The sequence below is a fragment of the Thermobia domestica genome, chromosome 5 (assembly GCF_964235325.1).
Source record: "Thermobia domestica chromosome 5, izTheDome1.hap1.1, whole genome shotgun sequence".
NCBI classification, from domain to species: Eukaryota; Metazoa; Arthropoda; class Insecta; order Zygentoma; family Lepismatidae; genus Thermobia; species Thermobia domestica.
In genome coordinates this window covers 268,037,007-268,058,219 of record NC_137458.1, presented here as the reverse complement: position 1 = coordinate 268,058,219, position 21,213 = coordinate 268,037,007, and the positions used below count along the sequence as shown (strand labels likewise).

Genomic DNA, 21,213 nt, shown 5'->3' with positions numbered 1-21,213 from the left:
CAATTTCAATCTTCTAGGTGCAAAAGTAAGCCCGCCAAAAAAAAATATACCCACCATGTCCCATTTTTCCCTATATAGAAGTATATGTTTCAAAAAATCCCTGAGACGTCCCTAATTACCCTAGGACAATGATTCTACCGTCATTCTCTTCAGAATGGAACTGCCTTTCAGACGGCATGACTCACATGTCCCCATCATGTATGTAAGGCGGGAAAGTGACGAAAAATGGGATTTTGGGGGTAAAAATATCCTCTTTTTTTTACCCCTTTGCCCCTCTGGTTCCCCCCCCCCCTGTTTTAGCACTGATATCGGAACAAAAAATCTGGTAAATACTACTCGGTAGACTGAATGTTTGTGCAAAATTTCAATCTTCTACGTAGAAAAATAAGCCCGCCAAAAAATATTGAACATACACTTAGAAAATGAGAAAAGAAATTTTTTACTTATGACGTCATCACCTCCTATTTCTGGAGGCAGGACGGTCTGAAATCATACGTAATGTCTTCTACAAGGCCTCTGGACTTGGAAAACAAAAAAACCCGGACGAAAAAGCTCAAATAGAAGAGAAATAACGCAATGTACCATGAAAAGTGCGTATGGTACAAATTGTACCATAGGATCCCCAAAGGGCGGAAGAGAGGTGAAACAGAAGCCGAAGGTTGAAAACAATGTGAAAATATTTAGAGGATATGCATTGCTGACAGTGAATGTCAATGAGGTAATAAGGGACAACAGTGTCATAAACGTGAAAGAGAGCAATAAAGGAGTTACTTGAGAAAAACAAACTGAATACGGGAGGAGGCCAGCCAAATCTCGTAGATAAGAGAAACAGTCATAAACACTGCAACAAATGCTAAAGCCATATTGCTGTTTGAAGAATAAGAGATTATCTTCTGACGAGTAAACCTTACGTTTGGGTGAATCGAGTTGCTGACTGAGACACATATGAGAAAGTAGTACTAAATGTGGTCAGTATTTCAGTGAAGTTGTAGGTGCGAAGCTCCAGGGGTTTAGGAGATATAGCTACCAGAACATCACATGGAAGTACAGAATAATCTTCATACAGTTGGAGGTAAAAACTCTGTAAGACCTCTTGTAACGACAAAAGGTGAATAACAAATATATGGGTACATATTAGCACTAGGAGGAAGTCATATAGTAAGGGTATACCTGACGGCGGCCATCTTGAAATCCGCCATTTTGAATGAAGGTTAAGTTTTTAAAATAGGAATAGGGTCATGAGACACATGATTTAAGGCCCAAATTTAATCAGAAGAACAATGGTGTCGTTAATTTTGATTTACGCGCAATTGGTAAAAAGTTACAGGGAAATTAAATATTGTTGCAGCATATGTATTAGTCCTTTACCCCACCTTGTAAATTTTGTGTTAATGATAATAATTAAATAAAAAGCAGGTGGAAAAAATATTAGATCTATGGTAAGAGTTGCCTTGATGGCGGCCATGTTCAAATCCGCCATTTTGAATCAGACAAAAGTTTTAAACAAAACGCATAACATTGACACCTTATTAATAGCAAATTTTACCATAAATCCAACGGTATAACCATTTTTGCTTTCTCATTAACCAGCATTTGTTATCGCATAAACAAGTTGCTAATTTAAAGAAAAATGACCAAAGTGGAATTGAGTCATAATTGAACTTGGGACTTTCTTCCAGAAAAGTCCTCAATTAGTACAATCAATATGTAGTTCAGAAAAGAGTGCATGACTTGCACAAATGCTCTGCTCACAGTGAGCACACCTGACAAAGGCAATCGATTTACACTTGACACATTTATCGTTAACAATTCCGTCAAAGCAGTACTCGTAAGGAGCGATCCATTTAATTTTGTGCTGGTTAATGATACAGCAAAAATGGTTATACCGTTGGATTTATGGTAAAATTTGCTATTAATAAGGTGTCAATGTTATGCGTTTTGTTTAAAACTTTTGTCTAATTCAAAATGGTGGATTTGAACATGGCCGCCATCAAGGCAACTCTTACCATAGACCTAATATTTATCCACCTACTTTTTATTTAATTATTATCATTAACACAAAATTTACAAGGTGAGGTAAAGGACTAATACATATGCTACAACAATATTTAATTTCCCTGTAACTTTTTACCAATTGCGCGTAAATCAAAATTAACGTCACCATTGTTCTTCTGATTAAATTTGGGCCTTAAATCATGTATCACATGACCCTATTCCTATTTTAAAAACTTAACCTTAATTCAAAATGGCGGATTTTAAGATGGCCGCCGTCAGATATACCCTTACTATATGACTTCCTCCTAGTCCTAATATGTACCCATATATTTGTTATTCACCTTTTGTCGTTACAAGAGGTCTTACAGAGTTTTTACCTCCAACTGTATGAAGATTATTCTGTACTTCCATGTGATGTTCTGGTAGCTGTATCTCCTAAACCCCTGGAGCTTCGCACCTACAACTTCACTGAAATACTGACCACATTTAGTACTACTTTCTCATATATGTCTCAGTCAGCAACTCGATTCACCCAAACGTAAGGTTTACTTGTGAGAACCATTGTAGGTGTTGCATGACGACATATTCCTAAAATTCCAAGAGACACGAGGAGAGCAATAGAGTGATAATGATCATCAATGCCACTTGTTGTTTATTTGATTTGAGGATGGAAATAATAATGTAGTCCTACCAAGGAGGGGGGATGCATTCAAAGAACCAAAAGAAATTATACGGGGTAAGTAAAAGAGGCAGGTACGCTGGTGAAAAATGTTGGGGCGATAGATAATACCATCCTTACGAGAAGAAGAGTGGTAAACGAGATATGGTGTGTGTGTGTGAGAGAGAGAGGGAGAGGGGTAAACGGGAGATGTAAGGACGAGATCGATTCTGTGTCATAAAGAGAAGAAAGTCAGAGAGGAGGAAAACGGGATGTGGCAGCAGCTAATTGAAAATGAAAATGGTGGTGTCAAGGAAAAGATAAAGATTCACCAGATGGAGGTAAGTGTTATTGCGAAGGGAGCAGTAAAAAGTCGCCAGGCGTTACGACGAGTTTGCTAAAAAAAAAAAAAAAAAAAAAAAAAAGGTTGTTGTAGCTTGGTTGTTTGGTGTCAAGGTAAGTATTAAGAGCTTGGCGCGTGTGGAAAACCCATTGCTGGTATTCCACCATTTAGGATAATGGGACGGAAAAGCGGAGAATAAAAAACAGCCTGAGAAATACGATGATTAGATGTAGTGTGAAGCAGGCCCGTGCTGGCCCACCGGGACACCGGGACATGTCCCGGTGCGCCCTCCGAAACATCACATTATATATAAATAAAGGTACGAATTTTTTGTATAATAAATTCTTACAGTTGTTATTGGTAAAGAACCTGTGATAAGTACACTGCGCCCTTTATATAAGGCGCTCTTGCGAAACCACATAAAAGATAAACGGTTTTATTTATTTTTCTCTATGGCATAGTTCTATACAATGAATACATACTTTTACTGTTGGTAAAGAACCCGTGAAGGGACACTGCGCCCTTTACATAAGGCGCCCTTGAGAAACCAGATAAAGCATAAACGGTTTTATTTATTCTTCTGTATGGCACAGTTCTGTACAATGAATACATACTTTTACTGTTGGCAAAGAACCTGTGAAGGGTACACTGCGCCCTTTATGTAAGGTACCCTTACGAAACCACATGAAATATAAACGGTTTTATTTATTTTTCTGTATGGCATAGTTCTGTACAATGAATACATACTTTTACTGTTGATTAAGACTCATTTGAAGGGTACAGTGCACCCTGAGCACAGAGCGCCCTGCGAAATATCACTTTATATACCGGTATTAGTGGCTTTAGTTGTTCTGTAGTATACCATTTCAGTATAGTAAATTCATATAATGACTTGGTAAAGAACCTGCGAAGGGTATAGTTCGCCCTTATAAAAGACGGCCTACGAAATATCATATTACATTTTTTTTTTAAATTCTTCTGTGTACTAGTTTTGTATTATGCATTCATACAGTTGCTATTGAGGGAGAACAGGTAAAGAGCACAATCGGGATATACATAGTCCGATGGAATTGCTGTATAACAGAATAGAAAGTGATGCGTTCAACGTTAGAGGGTTGTGTCTAGGTATTCACGGTCTAATAAAAGTGTAGACGTCGGTGTTTAAGTAAAATTGATTGTGTTAATCTGTATGTGCCTGCGCAGTGGTAGATTACGCTATCCATGAGCTGGCAGATATGCACCTCATTTATGGAGAGGCAAAAGAAATAGCCCAGAGACGATTCTTTTATATCGTGACCGTCGCCCTCAAAGGAGATTAATTTTTCTTGTATTTTTTCCACGCGTCCATATTCGCATTCGAGAGATAAGGTCTCTTCAATTTCCCCTACGTGAAATCGGATCGCACAATGTGGGCAGTTGAATTTGAAGACAGCGAACTTGGCATAATCAGAGGCCGTCCTGAAATTAGCAGTAGGCTAGTGTAGGGCGTAAAAGTCCACATGCAACTCTAGTGTAGGATCAGCAGCAGAGATTTAATATGAGCGGGCTGTGCAGTATGGTGGATAATTTTGTGGTAGGACCTTATTTATTACGAACTCGCCTGTGTGGGAGGACATATTTTTTTTAATTATTATTTTTACGTAATGTTCTTCCGAAACTGTTAGAACATATGCCCTAGAACATAAGACAGCAGATGTGATTCCAGCATAACAGAGCACCTGCACATTTTAACAAAAATATGCAGACCTACCTAAATGAAACTTTCCAGATCTTTGGGCTGGGGAGAAGGATACCATGCCGTAAGCGTCGGTGGACCACCGATGGGCACTAGCGACATCTCGTCAAAAATTGACGGCCCCGCAGCGACGATCCGCGGTGGCCCCACTTCCGTTTTAAAAATTATACCACCAGCGGCCCACCAGCGGTAGAAACGCGACGAAACGCCAATGAACCACAAAATATGTTAAATCGTCTATATGAATAATTTGTTTAAATTTAAGTGATTCTAAAAAACATTAAAAAAGTAAAAAAAAAAATGTACCGTGGGAGTGGTAGAGGCGCGAGCCATCAACCTTTGGATTACTTGGTTCGCATGCTCCCGACCTAGCCACGGAGGCGATGAAGATTACGTCGCTTGTAGAGGGATAAGTGTAAGAGGTCTTTTTAATTTGGCTAATCAGAGTGCTCCTTTAATAGTGTATATTCTATGATAACCGTTTGGGATCAGATAAAATACGTTCGCCATGTAATTTTATAATAAAATGATGCTTGTCTATTTAATTTATTTCATGGTTCTCCCATATTCATTTTCAAAACATCGGTGACAGTTGTTACCTAAATTCATACAATTATACGAACTTATCTCAAGATTTTTCACTTCATGATGCTGAGGCAGTAGTTACTCTTAGCCCTAGAGCTCACTTTAGGAACAATTCGTCAGGAAAAAATAATATATAATAATAACCGCAGCAGATGACAGGCGATAGTTCGTGTTGGTCCCTTTGCGATTCTCCGCGACGAATCGAAGGAGTGCGGATCAAAATGAAGTCCTCGCTGCTACGCGGTGGTAACTCCAACACCCCGACTCTAGATATCTCTTTCGACTCGACGAAACCCTGCCGCCAGTGGCACACTAGTGGGAGTCCTTCGACGCGTCGCTATATCAACGATCGACATTTACTGGCAAGTGGGACACTAGGAGTTGGTAAATTTTACGGCATGGGGACCTGTGTTATGACGACCTTGTTCACTCTACCTCACGCCCGCTTTATTCCTTTTTAAGGGGGTGATTGAAACGCTTTTTGTATGCAACACCAGCTACGACAGCCGAAGAACTTGTTGCTCGAATTAATATAGCTGCGGCAGTCATCTCCGATATTTGGTCACAGTACGGTCAATGGTCCACAATATCAGACTGTGAACTCCTATTATTCACATCTGTCTCGTGTACACATACTCCATTACGCAAATGCTGTACAAGGTACCTATGAGTATTTCATAGTTATACTACTTTGTACAAAACAGAATAAATCGGTAGTTTGAAACTGTATTTCTTTGTATCATTGTGCAACACACACCCAACAACTTGTGTTTCGTCGAGTTTCATTGCTTCTGTGCTCGGAGTTATTATCTTTCAAAGAATTACGTATTACAAATAGGAAACCTTTTAATACAGCTTACTTTCGCCCTAATTGTGTTGACATAATTTGTGACAAATCACTGTTATAATATGAAGAATCCCTTGTAATCTCGTTCATCATACATAGTCTTTGCTGCTTGACTGTCTTATGCACAGTCGTTATAAACCTAATCTGGATCAAAGTTATTTTTTCCATTTTCACACACTCTTACTTTGGACAGGAAGCAGTTAATTTGTCATCCGTTACCATTAGACTAGAAGATATAACTGCGATGTGTTAAAGACTTCTTTTCATTTAAACTCTTCTTCCGAGAGTTTATTTTGTGCTGAGACAAAATAGCTCAATCACATATGTGTATTTCTCTTTCGAAATCTAAGTGTTCTAATTTCAACTCTGTACTATTACTTTTGATGGTCCAAATCTTGTACTTGATTGTTGTACATTTCCTCATTCAACGTTTGCTAAAATACTCGAAGCCATACTTCAGTTTCTTTGGGAGTCACCCTTGCACCGCCATTTTATTACACCCAATTGTACACTAACCTTAATCTAGAATTAAATATAATGGACATTCTCTTTTGCCCAGTTTCGATCCGACATTTTGTTCTCGAGTATGGCTGTTTTTGGAGTTTTCTGAAAATTTTCGGGTGTTCATAGCTCCAATGCATCTTTACACCCAAGTTGGTCTATACTTTCCGTTTTATCTCGGGGACAGGAAACACCTCCGGATGTTTAAGACATTAATTAATTTATAACGCACACACACACACACACACACACACACACACACACATATATATATATATATATATATATATATATATATATATATATATATATATATATATATATATATATATTCATGTTTGTATGGGCACCCTTCTGGTAGACTTGTCCACCGCCCTCGTTAGTATCCCAGCACGGCCCTGGTGTGAAGGAATTATGGATAATGAGACGAAGGAGAAATAGGTAGGTGGTCAAATGGGGAAGAATAAAAAGACTGATCAAGGCTAATATAATACGGAGGAAGAGGTAAAAAAGATGATAAAAGAGGAGAAACATTATTATGCAGAATAATACGAAATTATCACAGCCAGTGCCGGTCAGTAGCCCAGGGTAGGGGCAGTTTTTTGAGCAACAGAAAGAATTGAAGTTATTATTTATATATTTTTGAAAGTTTATAACATAATCATGATATACCTAACATACTCTGAATTCTGACTTACCCCCAATTTTTACCTTCTAGAACCGCCACTGATCACAGCCGCATGGATCAGAATAATCGGCCATTGTTATATGCCCAGAGTAAGCAGGAGAAACCTATGATTCTCTGGCTGTACGCTCCAGTCCTATCTACAGTTTTCTTGGAAGCTGCGAGGCAGTGCTAGTGGTACGCATGAGCACTTTCCTGATGGACACTGTTCTAGAACATAGTATTTAAAGTAAGAAATGTGATATAAAAGAATTTTATTAAAAGACTCCAGTGTTCTTAATACGAACGAACTTTAGTTCTGATCAGTCAATTTTAGTGCTGCTTTTCACCTTAACCCATAGAGAATTCTAATAAAAATCATGTAAATTTAAATATCGGATTGCTGTAAAATTAAATACATTCTGTAGCAACGCTTTATCTCAACAGAAAGCAAAATTAGCGTTTTAGATGTGGTAGGAGGTTTAACGGCTTATTATCCTTAGCAAAAATTGCGGAACGTACGCCAAACTGTCAAAAATTATTAATAACGGCTGTGACTATTATCACAAACCAAAACTCAGATTTGGGTTTGCGCTGACACAACAGATACAGAATGGAGCCCATAGTAGAGACCTGCACGGCCCGGGCTTGGGAGGGCAGACTGTTATTTCTTTGGGTCTGGCCGGGCTTGGGCGGGCCGACACTGATTTTTCTTCAAGTTGGGCCGGGCTGGGGCCGATTAATTGCAATTCTTCAATAATTATTGACTTTCGTTAAACGATAATTAGAATAAAGGCAAACGTTGAAGAAGTGTGCACGTGAAAAATTTTAGAAAATGAAACTTCTAAAACTTATTTTGCCCGGGCCGGGCTTGGCCCAAGAATTTTAAAAAACTTATCGGACCGGGCCGGGCTCTCCAAAATATTTCGGGCCCGGGCTGGGTCGGGCATAGGTACATTCAGGCTCGAGCCGAAAAATTCGGTCCGTGCAGGTCTCTAGTCCATAGCAGTTATACTACTTGTAGACGATCCAAGAAAGATTGAACAAGACTTGTTCAAGACCATTCAAGACTATTTGATCAAAAAGACGTCAGCACTGACGTCATTTTTGTCTTCAATTCAATAGTTTCGTTCAAGAAATTTCGTTTCGGTCCTGTTCTAAACAATCCAATACAAGAGCATTCAATAGCCAATCAGCGCTCGAGTTGAGTGCAGGAAAACACAAAACAAGTATGAATAAATATCTTTCCGTTACTCTTTTCCATAATTATCTGATATTCCAAGTGTGTATTATAATAAACAAAAGCTAATGTTTGCGCCGGAAGATATTGTTAGTACTTTTTGTTAATAATATTGACGATTTATATAGTTATAATGCTTGCATGCCCATAACTTTTGTTAAATTTTGAGGCAATGAGAAGTATAAGTATTAATTTGAGAATTTAATATACAAGAATACCGGATGTAGATTAAGAAAGAAGAGTCCAATAAATAAAAAATATATAACTGACTTTTCTCGATTTAAAAAGACGTTTTGTACTGTTATTAATCTCTGATAATATCAAATAATTGCGTACAGATTGATAATATGCCCGCAAACTGAAGTATCCTGGAAATGATTGCATGTTATCCTATTGTAATCTAATTATTTTATCACGAAATCCACACGTAATATTTTAGAAGTTATTTCTTAAGATAAAGGTTGCTTTCACGCGTGCAGATTAATTTTACCAGTGCTTTCCCGTAAGGTACAAATGTGCATCCTAACATATGCTTCATACATGACTGTGCAATAATAATAATAAATAAATAAAATCGAGATGCTATTCAACAGTGTCGGGGCAGGAGCATTGAAGGGGGTCCACGGGAGAGTACGTCCGTACGGAGCAGGCACGTCATCGACGGAGGTTATAGTACGGTACAAGAATAAAAATCATGTATAAATGAGAATAGTGCAACAAACCCTTGACATCGTATTCACTCATTTGAACTGAACTATAGCTCTTGTAATGATTTGATACTGGTAACATTAAACTTCTAAACATAAAATACTGGTTTCGTACATTATACAGGCATGTTTCGACAGTGGGTATTATTACGGTATCTCAGATAATTGTCCTTCATTCACACTAACAAATTTTAACAGTAAAATTACTATTCGTTTGACGGGTTATTCTTAACCAGTTCCAAAACAGGGATAGATTTGTGAAGAAAGTCTGATGCAGATATGGGCGGTAAGTCCTGTAGCTGAAAAAATATTATCATTGCTTCGTTTTTTTTTATTTCAGCCTTTTCTTTAAACAGTCTTCGATACCAAAGCATAAATAACATCAAAAGGCAGTCATTGCCGCCTCGTTATACACACAATTTTAGGAAATAGTTCGATTTTTTCTTTTTGAGTGTGGTTCTGTCATCAGCACGCCATTTGATTAATCAGATTTTTTTTTTAAAAAGGAAAGCTTAGTATAGGGAACGATTTTATACCTAAGCAGCACTTTATTTTTTTTTAACGCCAGGTAACCTAACTCGCATTTAATGTAAAAGGGACAAACTATTTAGTGAAAATTCGATAAGATTGCTGCAAAATCAATTGACCTGTTTTCTAAATTATTTAATATAATCTATTAAATTACAAATGCCTGCAAAAAGTTACGAAAAATATACTAATATTATAGCTATTCATGCGCAGGTCTGAACTAAATCAGTACGCAGTTTCGCTTTTATTTGTTTTCATAGTTACAATCTCTTGTTTTAGACTGACATCTATTAACAAGAATATAAAACAGATTCAATACCTCTGTGATCGTGTAAAAGTTGTTTCAAGTCCATTCGAGAATCTTGTTCAAGCGTCTCGAACAATACTCCTTTGAACGTGTAAATTTGAGGTATTGAATGGTCTTGCTCAAGCTTTCTTGGATCGTCTATAAGAAGCATTATAATACCTCATTGCATTCCTTTTGTTGCGTTTCAAATTCGCAAATTTTGCGAAGGTCCTTAAAAATGAGGTTCATCATCTGGGGAATGAACACATTCTGTACTGTTCTTCGCAAAATTTACAAACCGCAACGCATGCAAAAATGCGAAGTTCCATTATAAGTGTTATGCCGATTATCACAAACTAAACAGCAAATTTTTCAATCTCATGATGCGAAGTTTTTCGAAACGTCTTGGTTCACAGAAATATGAACATTGAAGACGCTGCAATATGTGAAATTAAATTGTATACGATCTGACAACTGTGCTGCAAAGGGAACAGCGCGTTTTCTGATTGGCTTCTTTGTTCAAAAGTTGCGGTATCGGCTTGGTGTGTGTTTTGTTACCCATTAATGCAAGGAGCGCTGATTTTTAAAGCTACGGAAAGAATAAATATATTTTTTATTCTGTGATTTGAATATGTATACTTCGTCAGTTAAATGGTGACTAGTTTACATGTTTGCAAAAGCTTCAATCTGAAGAAACTGAGTGTGGCCGTAGGCAAGCAGGTAGATCAATTTATTTTCTTGTCAGTTTAACTTCTTTACATAGACATTGTGTCAGTAATAAAATGCATTGTTTACAGTCGTATGCCGAGATGGATGGCACATATTATTTAATCAGTGGGTGTAGTGTCATGTGAATTTTTGGAAATCTAATATGCAGTGGTGACAGATGACATCTCTTACAAGCTTACACAACAGTAGGCATCTACGGATTTCTCGATTTGGATAAGTAAAGGATAACCTTAGTAACGAAAATATGAATAAAAAGTTACCTGACTTGTTAGGGTACCTGCAAAACATGAATTTCCAAGAATGTTGCCCTTAACATTTACGTACAACCTACGTTTTTTTTTGTGGAATTTACTCGTTAATTTGAAGTTTTGGTGCATGACATATAATACGTAAGGAAAGGGGACCTGGTAAGTTCTTCACGAGGTCGCTTTTGAATTCTCGTTTAATCAGCACATTACTTCAGGTTATGGTTGAACTTTACAATATACGCTTCAGCTGCGCATCGATAAGTAGGCTAGCGGTAGGAATGGGTTAGCTAAAGGTTAGGGAAGTTTTGGTCAATTTTCATAAAATTATTAGAGTGTAATTTCTAGTCACTGAGTGAGTATTCCAACTGAAGCAGGCATTGTAAAGTTTATTGATGTATTTACGAACTCCTTCATGCCTGTATGTTAGCTCTGACCTAACTTGAAAATGTAAGAAATGTGTCAACATATGGTAGAACTGTCTGCTCGAGTAATGCCGTATTTTATAGGAAACATAACATTCTTCGGTGCAAGTTTATTTTAGGGATCATAACTGTTCATGGCTGTATATACAGCAGTTAATGGAAAAGTAAAGAAACAAAAATTTTATTTGTGCGAAGAACGCACACCAATGTGTCCTAGAATGAGGCCGCGTTAAAAGGAACTCTGACAACTCTCACGTGCGATCTAGCGCGGGTGCCATATTTAGGGTGAACTAACCAGTGAATGACCATTTAAGATAACTTCTCCATATAAACAAGTGTGAAACCAGAACAATAAGTATAAATCAAGGTTTGTTTATGCTATTAGTTTCTTGAAATCTTTCCTTTAGAAAAAAAAGAAAAATACATTTATTCGTAATGTATATTTAGAGAATGAATAATAATGACAAAAATTAAAGATGCCAAAGTCCTAGTGGATGACCGGCGAAGCTAGTAAATAAACAAGAGACACACCAGTGAATGACTGACTAAATCATTTCAAGAAAATAAGTGCGCAAAATTTAACCTTTAAACCATTACATCACCTGGCCTTTCAACTGTAGCAAGTCTCATGGCAGAAACACAGGTTCGAAAGGTGTACATAGTTTCACAATGCTAGGATTCTTATTGTCTTGCGTAAATTCTTATTGTTGTAGGACTAAATACAACATCCAGGTATGAATAAGATCAAAAGATAGTCATGTTTAAAACTGAAGAAGTTAAAAAAAAAAAAATGTAGTAGATTTATGCGTGGACAATTTGCCGATTTCAAAGGGCTTGAATCGTGAAACTATAGCATAAAATTCTAAAATTTTGTAGTTATATACACATTAAGAGGAGTTTATGACGTCTGGCAATCACTAGGTGAACTTCATGACACATGATTGTGAGTAAGATTAAAGGTGGTCGCATTCAAAATTGAAAGAATAAGTTGTTATGGAATGATGATGAATCCAGGGGTTGGACCCACCTGAGAAAAAACACTTTAAAACCCACCTGGGTTTTATTGCCTGCCTGGGTATTATTTACCAGTAACTGTCACTTTAAAATTATCGAAACAGATGAACACGTATAATCTTTACGTGACAATTTTGGATTAGGAAAATGAAATTTATTCTTTAAATTTATACTTCAACTACAGGGAATTGCTTTAAGAAGTCCTTTTTCACTCTCAATAAATGTATAAAATTCCTTACAACCAGGGTTTGAAAAAACCCGGGCTTTTTTGAAAAAGCCCAACCCACTTGGGCCCATATGCGGGTTTAATCTTTTTTTTTTTTTTTTTTGAAATATTTCAATGTCTATGGGGTAAAGGTGTTAAAATGTGATTTATATTTCAAGATTGTCATTGTCACAACTTGCAACAATTTTCTACTTACTGCTGTTTTGAAAAAAATGACTGCCATTTTGAAATTTTACATTCTATTGCCGAGATAATTTATACAGCAAATTTAGTATATTTCTTGCTTTCCACCGTGAAATTTTCGACTTAAAAGACTGAAAATTGTGCTTCGTAGCGTGGATACTCACTGTTTTGGAAAAATGGACGCCATTTTGGTATTTTACGTTGATAGGCTGCCAAAATCTTTACAGAAAATTTAGTGTGTCTCGTGCTTGTACTCTGAAAATTTTAACCTATAAGGTCGAAAGTTGTACCCTGTAGTGTGTGTGGTAGGGGCAGACAAACGAGTTGAGTTGATTTTGTGTTTAGCGTCCCTTTCAGCAGCGAGGCTATATGAGACGGGACCTACTGATTAACGTGGAATCCGAACCACATGAGCTCCCACCGGGAAGCAAACTCGGGTCCCACGCCGAAGACGCGTACACTAACCGCATAGCCATGAACGAGCTCGGCAGACAAACGAACAAATGCAGATCAAGTCATCCAGAAGCCTGACTGACGTTCGCCAAATATGAATACTAAAAGGGGTTTATTCATTTAAAACAAAGGTACAATTCATGTTGTATGAAATAAATAAATGTTTTAAAATGTCTTATATGAAATTAACATCTTCCAGCATAAATAAACTTGTCATATTTTCTCCATGAGAATATGGGACACCTAAGATCCCCCCCTCAACTTGCCAACACAATGCAATGAGCTGTAGTCTGTTTATGAACAAAAATATAATAGGCCGCGGTGGCTCAGTGGTAGAGCGTTCACCTCTAGTGCGTGGGGTTCCTAGTTCGATCCCAGCTCGCGCCAAGTGAGCTTTGTGGTGGACAAACACCTTGTGCGTGGGTTTTCTAGGGATTCTCACGTTTCCTCCCACTTTCTTCATTCCGTCATTTCATTCATTTCTCATCATCGCCGTCATCTTGAGCATAGCAGGTATAACCGTGAGACTAAAACTAAAAGATTTTTTTTTTCTTTCTTTTTTTTTTCAAGAATATAATAGGCGAAAGTCCACTAAGCAGCAGCTGCTTTTCTCTGTTCGTACCCGCAATTAATTGTACAGACTGATGATGCCTAAATTATGCTTTACAATGCCAACGAAACAATCAAATACAGTTCGTGTCCATACGAATCAGTTCCGATCACTGCGATACATTGGATTGTTTCAGTTTGCGTTCTACAAGGCAGCTTACGAACAAATTATAGGCCTATAACTTTTGAATCGCTTGTTGAATTTGCTTTGGAACTGTTCCCTTGACGGATGCAACGAATTGCACATATAAAATGTTCATGGTTCAAGGGAGTCTTTTGCCTGCGTCATTTCTTCATACAACAAAAGAAGAACAGTGATCAATTTTCATCTCTAACCTATCATTATTGTGAACAACATAATGAATAATTGTATTTAACAAACCTGTTTGTTATTGCAAATTTTTTTTTTTTTTTTCTGTTACTTCCGATAGCTTTCAATTTGTGTGTCCATATTCGTTGCTAATTATGTTGTACTTAACGCGTTTAAATACGCATATCTTCATTTTCTCATATAAACTTCCAAACTGAATTTCTCGAACAGTTCTCAACCGTACAGGAATTTTATTAGCTTGTTGTAATAAGCATAAATTAGGGTTTCAAACTGCATACTTATTTTCTCTGTAGGCGAGTGCTTTCTCCCGGACTTCCCTTGTGAGGGACAGTCAGCAGTGTTTTTTTGATGGAACTTTCAAGAGCTGCTCGAAACAATTTGCGCAGATGTATATAGTTCATGCTGACATAGGGAGTTTAAGTGAGAACACACAAATCGTATCAATTTTATACGCACCGCTCCCTGACAAAACTGAAAGTACATACAGAGAAATGTTTATGTTTGTTAGGAGTTGTTGGAACATCACGATCCTAAGGTTCATCACGTTTCTTTCATGCTTCTTGGCGTCCGGTAATGTTGCGTCTAGCAACTTTCTCTCAGGCTCGTGGCAATCAGCACCAATAATTGGCTGTGGCAGTCAGCACCCCACAATTTACATGACTGTATTTGCAAAAATTACGTTCGTCAGTTTAATCTGATGAAAAGTTGATTTTTCTCCCTGTGTCGTGTGTAATTGTCAGGACCAGATTTACATTTTTCTAAGAATTGGACCAAAGCACAATTCTGTGCCCCAAGCCTCTGAAAAAGATTATAATTCTTGTTAACTTATCTAATGTGTTGCCGGAGAAAAGGTTAGTCATCTGCCCTGTGTTTGTAAATGTAGAAACACTAAAAGCCATTTTTTTATTTATGTATTTATTTTTTTATTTTTTTTTTAAATCCGGAGAGTGTCCGAGTTTCCATCAAGTGCAATGGAAAAAGTAGCATTGCAAACTTCGCTCACTATCAAGTCAAACAGGATGGTGTAATAACTTCCTCAAATTGTTACATGCAACAGCGTACTATTCATTCACTAATTACAGGATTCCCAGCCAATGTCAGAATTTTTGTTTTTCACTTTTCGAATAAGCTGATATTGATAGCAGAAATGGAACGGAGTTAAAATACGGGACATTTCGCTGTCCCGACTAAATTTACGGGGACGCGGAACAATCGGGCCCCAAAACGGGACATTCCCGTTTTTCACGGGACGTATGGCAAGCTTAAGCGTAAAATAAATAGTTTTATTGTTGAACTATTCATTTCCGGTCCTTCTGCGTTTAATTCGGAAATTTCCCGAGCACTTCTTTCACGACGTGTACATCAAAACTTTCGCTAGTACGCCTTAAAGTTGTTTTTTTCAGGTTTGTCCAACCCGAAAAAATCCACCGGGTTTTTTCGGGCTGGGCCCACTTGGGCAAAACCTGCTTACAACTAAGTTTAAAATTTTCCCTGATACAGCACAGTCCCTGTCATTTCTTTAGAATTATCTAAACAGATGAACAAAATGTATTAATCGTTGATAGATGGTGAAAGGTGAAACTTTTGGACTTACTGAATGAAAGTTACTTTTTAAATCTATACTTCGAATTAGATGAGGTTGCTTCGAACTGAATACAAATGTGAAAATACCACTGATAAAGGGGCTGGTAAGAAGTTTGTACCGGTCACCGGCTTTAATCAAATAACATTTCCAGCCAGTTGCCAACCCTATTTGGAAGTGAACTTTAACAAAACATTTGGCGAATGTCACTGAGGCTCCTGGGATGATTCGATCTACATTTGTTCATTCAGCCCTTAAATCATTAGACGAATATTTCACCTCCATTAGATCTGACCGCTCCCCCCCCCCCCCCCCCTTTGGAGTCTATCCGCCGCCTCCGGAACTCCGTCCTGTATCCACCCGTGGTGTTACCACACATACTACAGGGTACTACTTTCGATCTTTTAAGTTGAAATTTTCAGGGTACAAGCACGAGACACTGTAAATTTCCTGTTTAGATTTTGGCAACATACCAACGCAAAATTTCAAATTGGCGGCCCTGTTTTTGCAAAATAGCTGTTATCCATGCTACAAAGCTCAATTTTCGGTCTTTCAAGTTGAAATTTTCAGAGTAGAAGCACGAGATACTGTAAATTACCTGTATATATTTTAGCGGCGATCCAACATAAAATTTGAAAATGTCGGCCATTTTTAAAAATAGCTGTTATCAACGCTACAGGGTGCAATTTTCAGACTTTTAAGTTGCAAGTTTGAGAGTAGAAGCACGAGACATTCTAAATTTGTTGTATAGGTTCTCACGGCAATTCAATTTAAAATTTCAAAACGGTGGCCTTTTTTTCACAACAGCAGTGAATAGAAAATTGTTGCAAGTTGTGACAATGATAACCTTAAAATATAAATCACATTTTAACACGTTTACCCCAAAGGCATTGAAATATTCCGAAAGAAAAAAAACAACGAAAAATCCCAGGTGGATTGGGCCTTTTCAATAAAACCCGGGTTTTTTCAAACCCTGGTTGAATCAAAAAAGTGTCCTCTGGTGATGATAGGACTTGAATTACCATTTCTTGCTTAAAGGGAGATTATTATAGCAATTGAGTTAATAGCTAGGCGACTTTTTTATTTCTTAAATCTATTGACCACTCACCTGTGTTGACTTGATTTTTGAGTGATTCAACAAGAGTAGATATTTCACTCAATGATCTGATAGGATGTAGATTGAATATTATTAATGCTTGTACTCGTTTAAGCAACCGGCTTGTCACTTTCTTCGGTACGTCCCCTTTAAGGAGTTTTACAGTATTTGAAGAATCATATTATCGCGTAACATTTCTGCATTGTAAAATAAATTATCAAGACTCACTTCTTACTTTAAATTGACTTGTTTAATTTTAGAACACACTGAAAGGGTTAATTAATGTAATGATCCTAGTTTTGTTTCGTTTTTTGTGTTGCCTCCTTTGTAGTGTATTCAAACTTGGGGGTGAGAAACATATTTAAACTGTACACCAAAAAGCTTCTCGACTTGATGTAAATTTAGTTCCTTACTTTTCGAAATAAGGACATACAATGAAAATAGCAAAACCGCTCGCTCCTACAGTGAGTGCAAACATAATTAATAATGAATATTTCATTATAGGCTCATTCCATCTCCATTCAGGCAGGGGAAGGAGGGGGGGGGGCAGGTGGCCATCACAGATTAAAAAAAAAAAAAAATGGTAGTCCTGCTGGAGATATGAAACCTGCGAAGAAGATTTTCCCAGAAAAAAAAAATTGTCTTCGAGTTATGGGCTAATGAAATTCGGACGAAAATCACTATTTGTAATACAAAAGTGAATTAGCATAATCTTGAAAGACACGTAGTTCAGTAACTACTTGTGATAATTGGATGATTCTTTTTTTTTTTTTTTTTATTATTATTATTTAAAAGTACTCAAATTACATTTGAAGTTCTGATATAAAAAGCACGAATTACACTCCAACAAGAGTATTTTGTTAACACCGGAAAACTTAGTAAAAAAAGTAAAATGCAAGAATTTTGACATTTATTTTCCGTATGAAAGAATGAGAGAATAACTGTATTATTGTGACACAATATAATACTCCTTCTGGGATCCCTATAGATAATTTTGTTTCCCGTCTACGATGGCACATGGATGAGAAAACGTGAGTGAAAGTATGATAAAACGTAATTTTCGTCTGAAATTAGGGCGGATTTTCTCCAAAAGGCCATTCTTAAAAAATCTGAAAATCTGCCCGAACGATCTTTCATTGTTCTCTATGTGAATCATGCAAACAGAAATGGAGATATTTGTGTATTAAATTTTTCGCAAATTTTTAAAATATTATGTTGCACAGGGACCGGGTATGCAACCACGCATAGCATTGGCGCCTGTAATGTATGCACCCATGATATTGGAGTTGTTGCATAGTAGAGACCTGCATGGGCCGGGCTTGGGCGGGCCGACTCTGTTATTCCTTTGGGTGGGCCGACACTGATTCCTCTTCGGGTCGGGCCGGGCTGGGGCCGATTAATTGCAATTCTTTAATAATTATTGACATTCGTTAAACGATAATTAGAGTAAAGGCAAACGTTGAAGAAGTGTGCCCGTGAAAAATGTTACAAAATGAAACTTCGAAAATTTGCCGGGCTTGGGCCAAGAATTTTGAAAAACTTATCGGGCCGGGCTCGGGCCGAAAATCTCCAAAACTTTTCGGACCCGGGCTGGGCCGGGCCTACGTACATTCGGGCTGGATTGGGCTCGGGCCGAAAAATTTGGCCCCTGCAGGTCTCTATAGAATAGTATTGCACAACAGGTATCTAGGTATGATGCAAGGGGGTTTGCAGTATATCAAACACTCTGGAATAGCTCCCATTTGACATTGAGACTGCATTGGAAATACATTGCATTGTGTGAAGTGTTATATGCCAATGATATTACACATTGTGCATGTCAGTGCATCGTCTTGTTCATGTTTCATAATAGATACACTATCTAATGTATTTAAAAGTTAGTTAGCATTGCAAATATGTCTCCACAATATAGCACCAAGAGAGTTAAGTGCAGTGATTATCTAAAAACACACAAGAAAGTAATATACAACAGTAACACGAAAAATTTTACTGTTGGTAATCTTGCAGAATCATTACAAAATTATTTCGGATCACAAGTACAAGTAAACAGTGCTGATAACTTGTGCAAAAACTGTTTTATTTATTACAAGGCTCAGATCGAGAAACCAGCTGCTTCGGTTGAACCAAATAGTGCGATTATTATTACAGATCAAATGACTGCAGATGACGATTCAGTGACTTCAGATCCAATCTACGTTCCATGTAGTGCAGTGATTGGTACTTTAAATAGTAGCATAAGTGTACTTGATACGCAAGTGTTGCCCGTGAAAAAACATGACAAGTGAAGGAAGAAAGAAGAGTCACGTACGTAAACGAAAATCAGAAGAACTAGAAAACGTGTTTTCGACGGCAGTGTCTGGAAAATTACAAGATGCTTTTGATGTGAGTGTACCGTGTTCCTCAGGAAGTTCGTCTGAGAGTTGCAATAATTGTGAAATATGATTTTCCAACATCACTTGTGCAATAGAGAAATCACCCTATCGTGAAAAAGTACGACTTCTCAGTATCGTGCCTGAAACCTTCAGTAAACGCATGATAGTCGAACGCATCCCATCTGTGACAAAGTATCTAATAGATAAGTCACGCAAAGTGAAAAAAGAAAAGGGTATGTGGGCAACTCCGGATCCGTACCAAGGACACCCTTTACGGGCCGCTTACCTCGAGACTGCATTGTCATATTACGTGCATGATAGTAAAGACTGTTCTAGACAAAGTCCGAATCAAAAAGATGTTTCTGTATATGAAAACGGTGAACAAATAAAAAGGGTTGAACATTTTATGACCCGCTTCATTAAAGAAGCCTTCAGATTGATTAATGGAGGTAATCCCGATATAAAGATATCTATTTCTAAATTTTACTCTTTACGTCCCAAGTGGGTTAAATGTCAGACGGTGAAACAAACATGCACATGTATTTATTGTACCAATATAAATCTCATATGTACATCCCTGAGCAATCTTACTGAACGAAATATAGTAAATACAGATCTGTACTCTTTGTGTCTCTGTGGCGATCCTACCGAAAAGTGTTGGTTGCAAGAATGTGAGAATTGCCCAGGACTAAATGCAATTTCGGAACAAACTTTAGAGATACAAGATACTGATGAAATCACGTATGTACTATGGGATAGCGGAGATCTTGTGAAAGAAACTGGAAACCTAAATAGATTTTTAAAGCATGTAATGTACTGGATTTCAAAAGGAATAACTCATAGCTATATTCGAAAAATCCAGAGAGAAAGTATAGCGGAAATAAAAAGATCTACACTTCTTGAAACTTCCTTGGTATTGCATTTCGATTTTGCCGAGACTGGTCTGTTGTTTTGCCAGATGAAATACAAAGTTATCATTGGCACAATTCACAGATATCTATATTTATGTGTGTAGTGTACTTCAATGGCAACACAAACAGTTATACGGTAGTGAGCAATGACTTGCAACATGATAGTGCTCATGCACTTTGTGCAATCAAACTGATACATCAAGATGTTAATGAAATCACCGACTCATACAATGAATTGCTCATAATTTATATTTCAGATGGAGCAGCTTCTCATTTTAAAAGCAGGTTCCAGCTGTATGAGCTTGAAAAACATTTCCAAGACGATTCAATCAAGAGAAGATGGATCTTTTCGGCAATGGGACATGGAAAAAGTGCATATGACAGTATAAGTGGGCTCTGCAAACATTACGCAACAACGTTTAATCTTCGAAATGACCCGGTAAGAGCTATAAGGGATGCAGAATCGTTTGTCAACACGGTTTCGGAACTTATCAAAGGTACAAAGCTCTTATTATTAAGTGCACGTACTATTCAAGACTTCAGAAATCAAAAATCACAAGAGTGGGCCAATGTTAAACCTGTGATTGGTATTCAGTCTAGTCATTTTTGGCAGGTCGACAATAGAGGAACATTCATGGCAAGAAGCACGAAACATGTACTTGAAAAAAATACAAGTAGCTAACAGTTCCCAAAGAATATATTGTACTTTGAATGACCTTCAAATTGGAGGTTTTGTTGCTTGCGTCTATGATAAGCAGTAGTGGGTGGGTCAAGTAGTTTCACTCTCACAGGAAATTCGCGATATTACAGTCTCTTTTATGATTCCTCATGGACCTGCAACTTCCTTTAAGTGGCCAGCTGAAAACGATGAGTGTAACGTTAATTTGAAAGATGTTCTAGAACTCACCCCGCCGTCTCCTACATGTGCCGCAGCACGCTATCAGAAAT

General features: G+C 37.5%; 1 protein-coding gene across 1 annotated transcript in view; it reads left to right on the top strand.

The window, feature by feature from the left end:
- The first annotated feature begins 10,596 nt into the window (after nucleotides 1–10,596).
- LOC145686588 (uncharacterized) overlaps nucleotides 10,597–21,213 on the top strand; it is a 188,197-nt gene continuing 177,580 nt past the window's right edge. The window contains exon 1 of the mRNA XM_081760044.1: nucleotides 10,597–10,809. The gene's annotated coding sequence lies outside the window, so the exon portion shown is untranslated. The remainder of the gene's footprint in view (nucleotides 10,810–21,213) is intronic.